The sequence below is a fragment of the Sinocyclocheilus anshuiensis genome, unplaced genomic scaffold (genome assembly GCF_001515605.1).
Source record: "Sinocyclocheilus anshuiensis isolate Anshui unplaced genomic scaffold, SAMN03320099.WGS_v1.1 scaffold793, whole genome shotgun sequence".
NCBI classification, from domain to species: domain Eukaryota; kingdom Metazoa; phylum Chordata; class Actinopteri; order Cypriniformes; family Cyprinidae; genus Sinocyclocheilus; species Sinocyclocheilus anshuiensis.
Window position 1 is genome coordinate 66,852 of NW_015540869.1, and position 12,409 is coordinate 79,260.

At 40.2% G+C, this 12,409-nt stretch overlaps 1 protein-coding gene across 1 annotated transcript in view; it reads right to left on the reverse strand.

The window, feature by feature from the left end:
• LOC107688071 (gastrula zinc finger protein XlCGF8.2DB-like) overlaps positions 1–10,555 on the reverse strand; it is an 18,938-nt gene extending 8,383 nt beyond the window's left edge. Inside the window, exon 1 of the mRNA XM_016485622.1 lies at positions 10,549–10,555. The gene's annotated coding sequence lies outside the window, so the exon portion shown is untranslated. The remainder of the gene's footprint in view (positions 1–10,548) is intronic.
• Positions 10,556–12,409: the final 1,854 nt, after the last annotated feature.

A 12,409-nucleotide genomic window follows, 5' to 3' on the forward strand; every position in this document is an offset into this window, starting at 1 on the left:
CCGACATTCTTCTTTACAAATCCTCGTTTTGTACTTCTAATTAGTGACCGTTGTTTTGTTTCATCACTTCTGAGCGGCGCAGGCGCAAAGCTGACCTCATACGTAATTCCCCCGGAACTGCTTCCGTTTTACAACAGTGACCGCAAGCTAGATTCAAGCACTTATTACGTTTTGAATATGGATATTTTTCTTACAAAATGCATCGATTAGCTACAGGAGGCCTTTGTTCACCCCCCGGAGCCGTGTGAGACTTTTTTTATGGATGGGCGCTTTTTATTTCACGTCTTTTGGACTGAAGGAATGCAACACCCGCTGAGTGCGATGACAGAGCTTGAAAGATCAAAGACCATTTTTAATATAACTCCGACTGGATTCGTCTGAAAGAAGAAAGTCATATACACCTAGGATGCATCGGGGGTGAGTAAAACACAGCCTAATTTTTATTTTTGGGAGAACTAACCATTTAACGTTAACATATGATATTATATAACATGTTCATTTCAAAGGAAAGTCAGTTAAGAAAAAGGGAAAGATGTCAGGAAAGAAAAAGCAGCACTCAAAGGGGATGTTACAAAAGACAGTTGAGGAAGTGAAGGCAGGAGCGAGCTTGAGGGCAACAGCAAAAAAATATGGTATTCCCCACACCACTCTACAAGACTACAAAATAAATAAATATGCCCACAACACTCATCCTAATTCGGCCCTGACACCTGGAGAGGAAGAGGCTCTTGTTTCTTTTATTTTCTGGATGGCAGACCATGGCTTCACAGTAACTAGATCCCTAGACAAAATACTGGCTATTGGTAGATCATCAAGGAGAGTGGCAGAACCGAGAGCACCACTGTGAATTTGGAGAAGGGGCCGAGTGATGTGTGGTGGTCCAGGTTCAAGGCCCGACATCCAGAATTTACCTCACGGACGGCAGATTCCCTGGATAGAGCCAGAGTCCATGGTGCTACACCGGAGGCCATTGAAGGTTTCTTCAAACTTTATGAGGCCCTCTATGTAAAGCACAGTTTGGATGACAAGCCACATCTTATTTATAATTGTGACGAGACTGGCTTTAACGACAAGTCTCGGTCCAGGGAGAAGGTCCTGTGCCAGACTGGAAGGAAACACGTCTATCAACAGCAGCAGACGACCAGAGAGCACATCACGGTGCACTGCTGTGTGAATGCAGCTGGAGACAGCATTCCACCCTTCATCATTTACCCCGGCTGCCTCCCAAGTAATGCCTATAGGTTGGATGGGCCCCCCAACGCCCTCTATGGCATCCAGGAGAAGGGTTACATGGACTCAGATCTCTTCCTGAAATGACTCCGCCATTTTATCAGATATGCTCGTGAGGAGAGACCACTTATTTTAATCATGGACCAATACGAGACACATGTCTCAAAAGATGTAATCATGTACTGCAAGGAAAACAAAATTTAAATTCTCTGCCTACACCACACACATATTTCAGTCCCTCGATATTGCTGTCTTAAACCCACTGAAGACTGCTTTCTCCACCATGGCTTCCAGGATGAGTCTGGTGCGAGGGGACATTGTTGTGGGGAAGAAGCAGTTTTCAGCTCTCCTCAAACACGTGTACCCCACTGCTGTCACAGCCCAAAACATCAAGGCCGGGTTCCGCAAGGCTGGCATCTTTCCTCTGTCTAGGGCTGCTGTGGACACAACCCAGGTAATTTTGACATTAATACAAAGATAATTCATCCTCTAAGCTACTTCCATTTCTTTTCAAGTGTGTTAATGAGTTTTACATACGTTTTATTTTCTTAGGTGGTGAGAGTGCTCCCATCTGCAGATGGAAGTGACGCCACACCATCCAGCCCTGCCGCCACTCCGTCAGCCACACCATCTATCGCTCCCACCACACCATCCATCGCTCAACCTACTGACACATCAATCATCACTCAAACACCTTGCCCCACCTGTAACATTAATAGAGTGGCTCACAAAAATTACCTGGTGGCAGCAGGTGTAATCCCTGAGAGTCTGGCTAATGTCCTCATGAGTCCAGCCCTGGAGAGGAAGGAGAAGGTGAGGCGTCGCATTCCGTTGCCAGCCCGTGTCGTCACCAGCGACGAATACTTCGACCTGCTGGTAGAAAAAGAAACTCAGGAGAAAGAGAAGGAAGAAAAGAAGAGAAAGCGCAAGGAAGAGATGGCAAAGAAGGAGGAAAAAAGACAAGCCCAGGAGGCCGAAAGGCAAAAGAATCAGGCACCTCCTCATACTGAAGATGGAGAACACTGCGCTGTCTGCTGTAAAGTGGTCCCACCTGGCTCAGGAGATGAAGCCATTGATGAATGGGTCCAGTGTGATCTGTGCCATTTGTGGTTCCACTTGGGAGTGTGCAGAAGTGGAGGAAGTGCCAGACACTGACTGGCTTTGCCATAAATGTTGTCTGTCCACATAAAAACACACGTTACACACACACACACCAATGTAAATAGTGCACACAGAAAATGAACAGGTTAATTTCTAGTTATGGTATTTTTTTTTAATCAGTTTAGTGTTAAATGTAAATAGTTGTAAACACACACACACACACCTGCATCCTGATCATTTGTTTTGAAGTTTTCACATTGGTTAATCATTAAATATTTTGAATCAGTTGAAATTGTTTGCCCTTCTTTGTCTTCAGAAATATATGGTAACGTTATTCACTAACGTTTCACATGATTCATGCTTGACCCACATGCCATAATCAATATCACGACACAATCAGGCCTAGCTCGCATGGAGCTTATTAAAACAGCAAATAACTTCCATTTTAAACAAATAAAAAGGTACTCACCTTTCTTGTTCGTTGAAATGTTTTCTTCAGTTAAAATAAATAGCTCAAAGTTGATCCGTTAAATGTCCATTTTTGTTGTTGAAATCAAAGTATGCGCTCTGTACGGAACATCATTGTAGCCTGTACGGAACATCTTTAACGCTTATCATCTTTCGTACACGTGCGGAGGAGGTACTTTTCCCCACTTTTCTCAAAAACTATTGGTCCAAAAGACATCAATCAAAGTGTGGACTGTGCAATGGGTATTCCCCCAGAGACATGCTTGTCTGGCTTTCAACAACGGAGGAGTGGTTGCTGGCGTGCGGTGAAGGGCGAAAAGTGTACGGAACATGGTTAGTCTACGTTACCTGACACAATAGTGACTACTGCAAATCCACGTTTCGTTGCCTGGATACCAGTTTTTTTCTGTGAAGTGCAGCGATCCATTTATTTCTCCTTTCGGTGTTTTTTTGGCAGTCTGTAAAACGATAGCTTCGAATTCTTGTTGAATCTGGTATCGCAGTCTATCGCACAACAACTTTCCACCAGCATTCTTCAAATTGTACGAGGTCCTTTATGTGAAGCACAAGCTGGAGAACAAGCCACATCTCCTCTACAGTTGTGATGAGACTGACTTTGGAGACAAGCCTCGGTCCAGGGAGAAGGTCCTGTGCCAGACTGGAAGGAAACATGTCTATCAACAGCAGCAGACGAACAGGGAGCACATCACGGTCCACTGCTGTGTGAATGCAGCCGGGGACAGCATTCCACCCTTCATCATTTACCCCGGCTGCCTCCCAAGTAATGCCTATAGGTTGGATGGGCCCCCCAACGCCCTCTATGGCATCCAGGAGAAGGGTTACATGGACTCAGATCTCTTCCTGAAATGACTCCGCCATTTTATCAGATATGCTCGTGAGGAGAGACCACTTATTTTAATCATGGACCAATACGAGACACATGTCTCAAAAGATGTAATCATGTACTGCAAGGAAAACAAAATTTAAATTCTCTGCCTACACCACACACATATTTCAGTCCCTCGATATTGCTGTCTTAAACCCACTGAAGACTGCTTTCTCCACCATGGCTTCCAGGATGAGTCTGGTGCGAGGGGACATTGTTGTGGGGAAGAAGCAGTTTTCAGCTCTCCTCAAACACGTGTACCCCACTGCTGTCACAGCCCAAAACATCAAGGCCGGGTTCCGCAAGGCTGGCATCTTTCCTCTGTCTAGGGCTGCTGTGGACACAACCCAGGTAATTTTGACATTAATACAAAGATAATTCATCCTCTAAGCTACTTCCATTTCTTTTCAAGTGTGTTAATGAGTTTTACATACGTTTTATTTTCTTAGGTGGTGAGAGTGCTCCCATCTGCAGATGGAAGTGACGCCACACCATCCAGCCCTGCCGCCACTCCGTCAGCCACACCATCCAGTGCTCACGCCACTCTTACTTACACATCCAGCACTCAACCTACTGGCACAACATCAACCACTCCCTCCACGACTCAAACACCTTGCCCCACCTGTAATAGAGTGGCTCCCAAAAATTACCTGGTGGCAGCAGGTGTAATCCCTGAGAGTCTGGCTAATGTCCTCATGAGTCCAGCCCTGGAGAGGAAGGAGAAGGTGAGGCTTCGCATTCCGTTGCCAGCCCGTGTCATCACCAGCGATGAGCATTTCGACCTGCTGGTAGAAAAAAAACCTGAGAAGAGAAGGAAGAAAAGAAGAGAACGTGCAAGGAATAAATGGCAAAGAAGAAGGAGGAAAAAAGATAAGGCCAAAAGGCAAAAGAAGCAGGCACCTTATCCAAATGAAGATGGAGAACACCGCACTGTCTGCTGTAGAGTGGTCCCACCTGGCTCAGGAGTTGAGGCCATTGACGAATGGGTCCAGTGTGATCTGTGCCATTTGTGGTTCCACCTGGAGTGCGCAGGGGTGGAGGAAGTGCCAGACACTGACTGGCTTTGCCATAAATGTTGTTGTCACGATCATGGACTTTTGTTGTGTTTCTTTCGTTTCCTGTTTAGTTTTGTTACTTTGACCTAGTTTCTGGCCATGTATTTAGGTTACTCACTTTCTGCTCATTGTTGTCAGGTCTTGAATGTCTATACCTCGTGTGTCACTGCCTGTCCTGTCTGGATTACCTTCCTGTGGAATATTAAAGACTGTTTATTTGTTGAATCGCATCTTTGTGTCCGTGATGTGTGACAGAAGACCCGACCACTAAAAGTGTAAGTGGCGTGTTTGTCGTTTGGGAGAAGCTTGGAAGAGCCAGGACATTTTTTAATATTACTCAGATTGGATTCATCTGAAAGAAAAAAAGTCATATACACCTAGGATGCCTTGAGGGTGAGAAAATAATGGGCTAGTTTTCATTTTTGGGTGAACTAACCCTTTAAGATAAAATCATGTAAATGATGGGTGTGATCCATCACTCCATAACAAGGGAGATAATGCTCTAAATTCTAAGTGGTGGGTTATGCAGTACAAATAGCATATTGGAAAAAAGAATGTTCTGTAAATTCACATCTATGATGCTAATAATTGAAAACAATGTACAAATAAAATAAAGTAGTTGATGGAACTTGTGTGTAATATTCCAAGTCTTTTGAAGGCATGCAGTAATAGTTGACGCAAATGATAATTTACACTTATATTCTGTGATGTAAATCATGTATTCTGAAATGTCACTATCACACTACAAATCTCGTCATCTCTCTTTGGTGATCATAATTTAAAGCTTGATTACATGTCCTTGAGCTTGATGTTTGCGCAGATCACTGTACACTCACTCTGGTCATCAATATGAATCAAGTTGCTTAAATTAAAAATTTAAATTTAAAATTTTGCTCAACAGCCCCTTGTCACTGCATGCTTTCAGAACATTTCCAGAATTGAAAGGAAGAAATTCACACCGTACCTATTTTTCTTTCTCTACTTAGGATGTGGATGTAGATGCAGACTTTAGTGAAGCAGTTGTAGACCTGCTCACAGTTCTATCAGAAGACATGCCCTCATTGTGGACGCAATACAGTCAATCATGTTGGAGGGAAGAATTGTCATGGATGGGTTTTAAAGGCCTGTATTTTATTTTTGCTTTTCTGTTTGCATACCATTCTGAAAATGCTCTATTTTTTAATGGTGTTCCAGTAGGTCCAGATAATGTTCTGACAGCAAAGTGCTGTTTAGTCAAGAAGTCTGTAAAGAGTATTTATAAGAACAGATGTTTTAAAAGCTTAATTTTTTTATTGTGATATTCTTTAAGTTTTCTAGCTGTTTTTTACAAAAATAAATGGTTGAAAAATTCAAACTTGTGTTAAGTGCATTCCATGCTGGTTGAACTACTAAAAATACGTTCACTTTACTTGAAGAAAATGTGGCAGGGTATATACAGGAATCATGGAGTTAAATTGAATACCTTTTAAGACCTTTTTTAAGACTCTTTCCATACATTTTAAGACCTCATCGCCACTCCAAGTTGTAACCAATTACATCGGCGACACTTTAACTTACATTTACTATATACTGTTTGTAAGATATAGCACAACTAAACAGACTTACTTTGTGATAACTCCTTATCAATACAACATAATTCAGAAGTGGGGAACGAAGCACAAGAGAATTAATTGAGTGACTAACCAATGCAACCCAATAAACAAGAATTAGACCAATAAACAAAACTTATTGAGGAGGGAAAATAAAGCTCTCCGAGCTAACGTTGCAATGAGTTCACACAGTATATTCAAAAGATGCATTTGTAACATCAACTCAAACCATAGCTGTTTTGTGGAACACTTTTCATGACAAACATCTGACTGATCAGACCGTTTACCTGTGATTACGGAGTGATTGATTTGATGCAGACTTCACAGTGTGTCAGTACTGCACCTGGTCATGTCTGAATGATCATGGAAGGTAAAATAATGATCACAACTATTACATTTTAATTGTGCATCCCAAGCCCATGCCAGTAAAAAAAAAAGGAAAAAGCCCAAAGTAGCGCAATTACCATGTCCCAAATATAAAAATGTAATTTCCATCCCTAAAATACACATTTTACAGTCACTGTTATGCACATTTATCATAAACACAGCTCAAATGCTTCCTAGTAGTTTGGCCCAAAACATTTAGCACAGTTTTATTACAGGTAGAATGCAAAACGTTTCAGTACAAGCATTACAACCAAATGTAGTTTATGCAATATTTCAAACCTTTAACCCACTGGGGAAAATCAACCCATGGAAACAGTTTAAAAGCAGCCCAATTTCAACCCTGCATCCAACACGAGCTGCAGAAGTCAGATTTGACTAATCACGGGTCAAACGTAAGGAGAGATAACTGACAAGATGTTGGGAAACAGATCCCGAGCTCATTGACAAATATCTTTTATCGTAAGATGTGCTCCCTTTACACAGTGCGCGCGCGATCGCGAAATCTTAAGTGAAACTGAGAGCGCTCATTCAAAGGGGATTTAAATACCCCACATATTGATAGCGGCGCCCTGATGCGCGAAAATTATATACAATATTAGAATGTTTACAGGAGCGGACACAAAAATCGCGGGAGCAGATGGGAGCATGCGGTAATGGTCAGAAATTCAGCGAGAGTGGCATCAACAAGCCCCACGCTATCACGCAGTCAGTCAGTGAGCGCCGTAACAGATGACGTCAAATCTCGCGGGATTCCATAAATAAACTACACAGAACCCCACTATTCGACAAATATACATAATGAAAAGATGATACAAAATTTAATACCTTGGAAAATGGCATTTAAGACTTTTTAATACTTTTTAAGGTCCTTAATTTTCTCTAAATTGATTGATCAACTTTTAATACTTTTTAAGACCCCGCAGACACCCTGTGTGGAAACCGATTGCACGTAATGTTTTAAGTCCCCATTGCTTAAAATGGCAGATTAAATCCATGTTGATAATAACAGCATTTAAGATGTTTGCGGAACACAAAATAACACTGTTAGTTAAATGGAATTAATAAAGTAATCTTACTATTACATCTTAAGTAAGATTAGCAAATATCCTGGAGTATGTTGACTAGAAATGACATTAAACTAACTTGATATTTATTACTTAATTTACTCAGGAAGAGTTTGCTTTCTTTACTTTAAACTGATTAGTAAATTAACTTAGTTTTACCTTTAAGTTTACTTTGCCAAAATAAGGCAATCAGTTTCCAAACTTTTTTTAAGTAAACTGAACTAGTTAGGATTTACAGTGCACCTGTAAATGCGTACTGAATAGAACCAAATCTAAACCAGCCTCTTTTGTAATGAGAGAAAAAAAAAATTGGTCATACACAAACAAAACCATCAGTGTTCTTGATAGCAGTAGCTTTTTTGGCACTTACCAGTGGGGTGAACCCTGTCTTTGATGAGGGCAGTGCCTACATTGTCAAAAACGACACTTTATCATTAAAATATGGGAGGGAGTGTCTGTTTCTGGGGCCAGGAAGCAAAAAATTACTGGCTCCTCCACTGGATCTTATGGAGGATGCTGTAAACAAGGCAAAGGCAGCCCTCAATCCCCCCTTCTCTAGAGATGACTGGTGTTCACGAAAGGAGGGTACGTGACAATAAAGGGTCAAATAGAAAAAGTGAATTTAAAGAAACAGTGGGTGCCTCATCAAAGATGGATATGAAGCATCTACCAATGCAGTGTAAACCGATTTTGATTCGATTCAATACAATGCGATTCAATGCAATATGATGCAATGGAACAATATGATAATACGCAATTAAATATGGTACAGATAGTTTGCTTTTATTTCTTTGGTTCAATGTAATTATTTGGTGGAAGATGCAGCTCTACCTCTGCCTTGTTAATTTGTGACTCTCAGGACAGGCCTCGGTCTCTGTGATGTGATACGTCACATTCATGCAGAAGCAGTGGTGATAAGAGAACACACTTGTGAAACAGTTTAGAGAGGAGAAATCAATCTACATATAAAATATAGGTCACAAATTATTGGTCAATTTCTAAATAATAAAGGTATAGCGCATCTACTAATAATTATATACAGTGGGTATTGAAAAGAATCACCCCCTTTAAAATAATCACATTTTGTTGCTTTGCAGCCTGAAATGAAGATGGACACGGTGTTTGTTTCATCCAGCTGTATTTACATCTTTTATAGGGGTGTGACGAAATCTCATGATCTCGCAAGATCTGACTGGTCTCGCGAGAATGTGACGATATCCCCGAGCTATTGGCATATGTCAGGCCTTTCAGACATATTTGCATAACACTGGCTCGTTCACCAGTAGTGGTATGCAAGATATTTTATGTTCACCTGTGAATACGATATGCTTACCTGCTGTTAACAAGATGCTCCAGTGTTAATCTAACACTGGATTCACAAACTAATCTAACTAAACTAATCACCTATCTGAACAATCGGGCTAGTGCTGCTTCCTCAAGAACGTTTATCACTCTCACATGTTGTAAGACTTGTCAGTTTAAACATTAAAGTGTTTTAAACCATTCAAGCGTGAGACAGCGTGAAAGAGATTTCAGTGCGGTACATGCGTGCTGTGATAGACCGTTTCTGTGCGCACACATAAAGCCACAGCTCAGACAGCATATGCGAGAACCAAATTGAGTTTTTCTTCACGTCTTCTTGACCAAATGCACACAAAATTATGTTAGAATCACGGTCTTGACGAGTATCCACGTAAACACATATTGTTTCCAACCCACTCTTCACCCCAAACCAGCAGGTTCAGGACTTCCACCCGTAACAGTAGTAGCCTACTGCTCAGTCCCCTCGCCATATCGGCTCAAATGCACAAGCAATTGCACTTATTATGGGCTCAACAGTCCTTTTAAGTTCGTCTTCCTCAATTTAAATACAAGTGTGTGTTTAAAAAGTAAAGAAATGCTTATATTACTGCACTGGCCAACGGAGCGAACCAACCCTACAATCCATCACGCTCCCTAAGGTCGCAGAACTCTGGACTTTTGGTAGTACCTAGGATAGCAAAGTCCACTAAAGGAGGTAGAGCTTTTTCATATTTGGCTCCCAAACTCTGGAATAGCCTTCATAACGTTCGGGGTTCAGACACACTCTCTCTGTTGCGCCCTTGCTCCAAAAGCTATAACAAAACATCCTTTTTTCTTTGAAACGGTTACATTAATTGTGTTTATTATATATATTTTTTTGGAAATCAGTTTACTAAATTATATAAACCTGACTGACTGCTTCACTTCCACTTTAAAGGGTTATTTGTGTTGTTTATTATTTATTTTTATTTATACTATTTGTAATTTTTGTGTAATTACTTGCCTGTCAGTCGAGTTTGTGGACAGAACATTTTGCAGTGATTACATGTTTATTACTGCATACAATTCATTAAAATGGAAGTTTATTTTCATAAAGTATAAGTTGATTTCAAAATGCACCTAGAGTTTTTTTTTTTGGCATTTTGTGTTTTTCAGTTGAATAAAAGTCTATTTTCCCTATATATTTCATCATTGAGTATTTCTTTTAAAAAGTTAAAAAATCTCATCTCGTTCTCATAAACGTGAAACGTTCTCATCCCTCTCAAAAAAACAATCACTGAGTTGGAAAACGGATCACTGCCTTGTGTGTGTTTGTGTGTTTTTAACCACCTTTTGCTTTAATTACAGCCTTTAGTCTGTTGGGATGTCTCTACTAACTTTGCACGTCTAGACTTTGCAATATTTGCCCACTCTTCTTTGCAGAACTGCTCGAGTTCAGTTAAATTTGATGGTGACTGTTTGTGGACTGCAGTCTTCAAGTCATTCCACAGATTTTCATTGAGGTTTAAAGGGGTCAAGTTTCCCTTGATCTTTTGACATATAAATGTCATTGTACTATAAAAACATCCTGTAAGTTTCAAAACTCAAAACTTTCTCGTTATTTAAAAACAGCTTTTATTGAAACCAAGCTCAGAATACGACTCATGTGGAATGTGCCACTTTATGATGTAATATTGTGGCTAAACACAGCCTTCGCAGAAGAAGATCAACGCCTGCTTCTACATCACTGTCTGTTTAGCCCCGCCCACTGATTCACACATCTAGTGTAAATGAGAGCAGTAAACGCAGGTCTACACAGAAACCAAACGATAAAGATGGCTCAGAAAACAACGTTAGGAAAGAGTGGATGAACTTTATTTTTAATGAAGATCCAGACAGCGTCGGTAAGAACTTGGTCCTTGGTTCACTCTTTTTTTTTTTCCCCACGGATTTGTTTACAAACAAGGCACAGTTCAAGGCAGGATTTTCAGAAAGATTGAAACTAAAACCCTGATAGCACACGTACATCACGGAGACGTCTGCATTTACATATGCAAGACATATTTTTTAGAGTGTTTGCTCATCTGCAATCCGTCTATAGGACGTTTCCTACCAGATGTTAAATAGACATTTAGAAGATGTCTTTAAAGGGGTCATATGATGCGATTTCAAGTTTTCCTTTCTTTGGAGTGTTACAAGCTGATTGTGCATAGATAAGATCCATGATGCAGTGCAGACTATATTGCATCCGACAGTAATATCGCAACACACAAGTGAGAGTAACTGTATTTATTACATGATTATCTGTTTTTACAGATAATTTGATATGTACTGAGTATTTATGCGTTTTTGACCTAAATCAACATCCATCTATGAGGAATGTAGGAATGTAGGCTGTCAAACATACACAACTGTTTGAGTCAACAGTCCACCAGGCCTATATAACAGTGCATTCCGATAAGAGGGGTCAAAACAGGACAGAAAATAGCCTATTATTTGTAAATGTTGCTGTTTTTTAATGTAAAAATCTTCATAACATTATGTGTACCTCAAAGAACAGTACAAAATAATGAATAAGGCAGTTCATGACCCCTTTAAATACATCGAGCCCTGTGATGGACTGGCCATTTGTCCATGGTGTTTCCCTGCCTTCGGCCCGAGATACGGGATCGGCTCCAGCATCCTGCAAGCCTACAAGCAATGTGGAGAATTAATAAATTCTATAAAATACTTTCTCTAATGTATAATTAACAACAAAAGGAATGAAGGCCAACTGCTTAGGATTGTTTATTGCAGCAAATGAATTAGAAGGGAAACAGTACATATATGTACTGTACATACAGGCTATTGGAAGCACAACAAAGAATGAACTGTGCTGATAAACAAACAAACAAAAACAATTCAGACCTGTGCAAAACTAGAGTAATATTTCCATGCTTTCCTGATCATAAATTCAAAGTTGCCTGGTATTTCCAGAGTTCCACAATCAGTAAACGTATCCAGATATTACAAGATTCAATTGAAATTGACTAAATAATAAGCTAAAATACACCTAGAATAAATGGGAACAAGTAATTTTGTTCAGTTTATGTCAATTTATTTATAATCTTCCTGTTACATTGTTGCTTTTCCCAGCATGGTAAAAGTTTGACTAATATTTTGATTCAGAGGAAATTGAGTGACACCTCTACATATTCAAAATTTGAGGGAATCTAATGTAACCGATCAATATTTGAAACTACAGCAAAGAAGATGATCAGGTATGGCCACAGGAGTACATATGCAGAAAAGAAAATTAAAAAGCCTTATGGTCAAGCATAAACAGGTGAAGGATGCAAACAAAAAAAG